This window comes from Daucus carota, chromosome 5, assembly GCF_001625215.2.
Source record: "Daucus carota subsp. sativus chromosome 5, DH1 v3.0, whole genome shotgun sequence".
Taxonomy (NCBI): Eukaryota; Viridiplantae; Streptophyta; class Magnoliopsida; order Apiales; family Apiaceae; genus Daucus; species Daucus carota.
This window is the reverse complement of record NC_030385.2, coordinates 3,314,035-3,320,081: the sequence shown is the minus strand read 5'-3', so window position 1 is coordinate 3,320,081 and position 6,047 is coordinate 3,314,035. Positions and strand designations below refer to the sequence as shown.

Here is a 6,047-nt window from a genome sequence, read left to right as displayed (position 1 = left end):
ACTAATTTTTTATTCCACCTTATCTCAAATATATTAAAACAAATTATGTCATTTCTTAAAATTTTATAAAAATTAAAGTACACTCCTCAACAATATAAAATGCTTAAATTTAGACGAGATTTGAGTTGGATTGAAATTTTTATAATCAATTCAAATAGAAGAATAAACTCTTTTAAAATATTAAATCCCAATATTGGCCCACCCACTAATATTAGGTATAGTGTAGGTCATTTCTGTTAGGTATTATATATAGATAGGAAATGGGTGTACCCTAATTCCGCAGGCCCAATATTGGCCCACCCACTAATATTAGGTATAGTGTAGGTCAGTTCTGTGAGGTAATATATATAGATAGGGGAAGGGGTGTCCATCAATTCCGCCGCCCACCCACCTGTTCAGTCACTTTAGAAAATAACACATCTCAATATTTTGGCCTTTCAATATATAATTATATTGTTAGTGCTATTTCACTAGCCAACAATTATTCAAATCATATGTTGTGGTTATGTACTCTCTTTGGCATGATTAACAATATAAGGTACGTTGTACTCAAATATTGAAGTGATTTGTTAAATCATATATTTGATGTGATTGAATATAATTCTATTATAATGTTTTTTTATTTTTTGTTAGAAGCATAAGACCAGATGTTGTTAAAATAATAGTATCTACTATTTATGTATTTTATAAAAAATTATATTTTCATTTAATAACACAATACCCTAAATATACAAAAATAAAATTTTAAATATATGCCAACTCTTATTTTTTTTAAAAAATATATTAAATATTCTAATGTTATTTAAGTAATTCTAATATCAATAATTTGTTTAATTTTAATTTCATGAAAATTATTATTTAGATTCTTGTGCCAATTTTTGTTCATATAGGCCATGTATTGAGATGCTTCAACTTGAAATATATCAATCAACAATGATAAACACGATTAATTTTAATTGATATGAGAATTAAACTAATACAATAAGAATAAAAAGTATAATATATGTATTACCAATTTTGCATATTCTTGGAGCATTTTCTTCATTATTTTCCATACTTCTCCAGCTATAATCCTTTAAAAAAAAAACGACACAAGAATAATAAATTCAATAATAATCATTCTAACTAAAAATAAAAAAACATTATAATAGAATTATAGTTAATCACATCTAATATATGATTTCACAAATCACTTCAATATTTGAGTACAACTTATACCTGATATTGTTAATCATGCCAAAGAGAGTACATAACCACAACATATGATTTGAATAATTGTTGGCTAGTGAAATAGCACTAACAATATAATTATATACAGAAAGGCTAAAATATTGAGATGTGTTATTTTCTAAAGTGTCTGAACATGTGTGTTGCAGAGTGTCTGAACAGGTGTGTTGCAGGAGGGCGGCGGAATTGATGTACACCCCTTCCCCTATCTATATATAATACCTCACAGAAATGACCTACACTATACCTAATATTAGTGGGTGAGCCAATATTGGGCCGGCTGCGGAATTGAGCTACACCCCTTTCCCTATCTTTATATAATACTTAACAGAAATGACCTACACTATACCTAATATTAGTGGGTGGGCCAATATTGGGCCTTAATGTTTTAGAAGAGTTTATTCATCTATTTGAATTGATTATAAAAATTTCAATCCAAACTCAAATCTCATCTAAATATAAGCATTTTATATTGGTGAGGAGTGTACTTTTATTTTTATAAAATATTAAAAAATGACATAATTTGTTTTAATATATATGAGATAAGGTGGAATAAAAAAATTAGTTAATCTCAAGATTTGCCATCTCGTTTATCATTTAAATTATTTGTTTCATCAAGATGCGTAAGAGACACAAAAAGTTACTTGGCAAAAGAAAAGAAGTTAATTTGAAACTATCGTAGAATCACGTAACTTTAGGCTAGCCTCCTACAACATAAATTTTAACTTTTTAGCTAATTATAATAGCTTCACATGTCTTTTTATAAATATCCAGAATATGTGGACAAGCTGATTAAGGTTCACTTTCATGTTATGAAACAACACAAGAATTATATAGATATCCTTAATTATCACAACATCATTTGTTATTTTTGTAATTGAAGAGTGGAAATTATGTTAATAACTAAAAGTCTAAATCTGTTTAACAAGACAAAATTCATTTTTAGGGTACAACCAATCTAATTAATTTAAACCTACTTTAGCTATATGGGAAAAAAAAATGTCAAAACTCTTTACTCGAGCATGGTGCTGAAATCGAACTAATGATATTCGTCCTGCCACTTTCTTTTGTTCGGTCTTTAGAAGAAAAATCGATATGAAATCAAATATGTGGATAGAAGAGGGAGATAGAACACTTGCCTTACATAGACACAAATCTATGCATGTCACCCGAAAGAACTTTGACTGATTCGTGTTTAAACTGAGGATAGATGTTTCGAAGTGATCGTAGGACCTGAGTTGCTAGAAAAGGCCTAGAATTTCAAGAAAGAATAGTAGAAGAAAGAAGGTCCGAGTTAATTGAAGATGAATACAAGAGTCCAAAAGATAATCAATGAATTAAGAGATTGGCTTCTCGTATTTGGTAAACCAGAGTTGAAGGAAGAGATATTAAAAAATCTCATTATTCAAGATGTTTATTCATCTAGAGTATAAAAATGTATAAGGACATAAATAAGTAGTATTGGTTGCCAAACATGAAATGAGGGACTACGGAATGGGTGAATAAGATGTTTAACATGTCAAAAAGTGAAAGCAGAATATTAAAGGCCTAATGGATTATTGCAACCATCAGAAGTTCCAGAATAGAAATGGAACATGCATGTCATGATGGATTTTGATGTTGGATTACCTAAAATCAAGTCGAATTATGATGTCATATGGGTGAGAGTAGATAGACTTAATAGATCAGCTCATTTTTTGCCAACTAGTGAAAAATATTTTATGTAAAAATTGGAGAATCTATATATATTAGGGAGATGGTTATTGATTATGGAGTTACATATGGTCGTGTGCCCTTGATCGTAAGGAGCACGGAGGATGTGTTAGAAGGGTTGGTGGAAGTGCCAAATTAAATATGTATTTGGTTCACGAACAGGCAAACATAATAATATAATAGTGTCATCTAGCTAGGTAGATGAATTGGGTACACTTAGGTACGAAATATCAAAAAAAATGTTAGAAAAGGATGAATGAAATAAGGACATCAAAATTAAGGTGCTTTTTATCAAACTACACCAATTTTGGTCATTTACGACGGATTTTTTCCGCCTTTTTCGTCGTAATTAGTACCATTTATGACGAAAAGTTTCAGTCGTTTTTGCTAGCGTCTGAAGTTAAAAAAAATGGTCGGCAATTTAAATTGCGTCGCAAGTTATCACTTCCGTCGTAAGGTCAGCCACGTGGACCCCACTGCTCAATTTTATCAGACCACAATATATGACGAACAAATCCGTCGTATTTACATCGTGGGCCGTACATATTTAGGTTTTGCTTGGAGGATTTAACTTGGGAGACTTTTTTCCTTCAATGGAATTTATTTACACACTCAATGGCATGAAATTAAAACTTCAAAATACTTTTAAGCGCTTTGACGAGTTCTTTGATGAGGTAATCAAGGAACATCTAAATCCAAATGAAGATAAAGGAGAGTTCAAAGACCTTACTGATATCTTAATTTCTGGAAATTCAGAAGAATCAGGACACGGAGTTGCCTCTCGCGACGGATAATCTGAAAGCGATTATGTCGGTCAGTAGCATTTCCTTCTCCTCTGTCATTGTCTATCATACATATTTTACTACGCATTAGATTTTTCAATTTATATGGATATTCATTATGTTGTGATTGCAGGATATGTTTGCAGCAGTAACCGATACAACATTCATAACCTTAGATTGGGGGATGACAGCGCTTATAATTAACCCCCGAGTTATGCAGAAGGCACAAGCTGAAGTACGAAAAGTTGTTGGAAAAAGAAGAGTTGTCTTAGAGAGTGATCTACACCTGACTTGCATTACATGAAAGCTATTATTAAGGAGATATTCCGACTACATCCTGTGCCAGTACTTGTCCCAAGAGAATCAATGGAAGATGTGAAAATTGATGGATATGACATTCCTGCAAAAACCCGATTTTATGTTAATGCCTGGGCTATAGGAAGGGACCTTATATCCTGGAAATATCCGGAAAGCTTTGAGCCAGAGAGGTTTATAAGAAGCAGTACTGATTTCAGGGGGCAAGATTTTGAGTTGCTGCCTTTCGGTGCTGGTAGAAGAGGTTGTCCGGCTATTGTTTTTGGAACAGCAGTTATTGAACTTGCTCTGGCTCAACTTCTTCACAGTTTTGATTGGGAGCTTCCCGCAGGGATCCAAGCTAACGATCTTGATATGACAAAACTTTTCGGCATCTCAATGCACAGAGTAGCTCATCTGGTCGTGGTTGCCAAACCACACTTTGCATAGGTTCTAGCAGCATTGCTGGTCCTTTTACGTCTCAACTTGTTGTTCAACATGGTTTTCTGAAGATAAGCTAGCAATACAGTAACTATGAAAGGTTGTTTGCCAGTTGCCATCATAGAATGGAAAAACCGAACCAATGCATGGAACTGAGAATAAAGTTGTAAATCCCAAGTTTTGATGATGACACACTTTAGCAAGCTACTATTATTTGAGCTTAACATAACGTATTTGACCTGTTACAGCCTGCTATATTGAGTAGTTAATCTAATCCTGCAGGACTGCAGGTTTTATAAGTAACAGAGATATAGCAAGCTATTTTCCTATTTTAGCTTGACATGATTAAGTTATACTATTATAACCTGCTGCTTTGTATTTCTAACCTTGTGTTGCAAGAAATTTTCTATAACAAAATTATAGCGAGCTGTTTTATAATAGAAAGCTATAATAGAGTCCTAGCAGAAGCAGAACACTTCACACAGTTGCCGCTGTTGACTTCTACAATTTATAGGACTTAAGGTGTACGTTTTCTAATTTTTATATGAGTTAAATAATAATATACATATTATAAGCTCAGATTATTTAAATGAAAACGTTTCCTAAAATCAAGGAAGTTGTTACGCTTTTAAACAAATCTTTTCTACACACTTCCTTATCCCATTTTTATAGGCGTTGTTGCTTCAAACGTCTTTCTAAAAGTCAGTCCTCTATATCTATGGAGTATAGCATTTAACAAACAACCTGCAACGTTCACATAGTGCAACGTTCATGGAGGTTTGTTTCAATATAGCCGTTATAGCTTTCAGTATATATACGGCTTGCTGTTTTCAAGAAATAGTTAACAACTCACGATCTTGAAAACATTCTCAATCTCTTCTGAGCTTATATTGTGTATTCGATTCATATCTTATTAGAGAGCATAGTTTGAGTTGTAATCTCTCATTATCATTCAAAGTTTGTATTTGTTAGTCACTAAAGCTAGTGGGGTTCTTGGTATAGAACAAAGGGGGAGTTAGATAGAATTAGTCTACACAAGGTCTGAGGTGCTAAGGTTCGAGGAACAAGGTGAATTCAAGGAGGGAAGCTCAAGGAATTCAGGGGTTCAAGAACAGGTGCACAGGGGACTAAAGTGTCGAGCGGTTTTCTGTCTGCTCAAGGTTTCAGCAAGCTGCTTTAGGTGACTGGGTAAAGGGAGATATATTATTATTTTGTAATTGTTGGAATTTTCAGTAATAATATATTTTGTAATGGGAAATTTGCGTATTATTTTGCATTTTCAGGACTTTGGTATCTGTTTTTTGGATTAACCACACTGGTTGAATGGTAAACAGCGACAAGCATGGATAATAACATGAAACCGGTAGATAAAATAATGAGCCAACGACTTGAGTTACTTCTGCTGCCAAATGCCATAGAAATTATCAAGTATACATGAGGGATGAGCCCCCGCTACTGTCAAGCACTGTGGTAATATGAACTAATGGTCTTTTCATTTAAGTAACTAGTAGTATATAGGTCGTATATGATTCTGCTAAATTGAGGAAGAGAGTAGCAGAATGACTTCAAAAAGTGTATCAGACAGTTGTG

General features: G+C 33.0%; 1 pseudogene; it reads left to right on the top strand.

Moving 5' to 3' along the window:
- Nucleotides 1–2,983: 2,983 nt before the first annotated feature.
- LOC108220446 (cytochrome P450 71AP13-like) lies at nucleotides 2,984–4,719 on the top strand (annotated as a pseudogene).
- The last annotated feature ends 1,328 nt before the right edge of the window (nucleotides 4,720–6,047 follow it).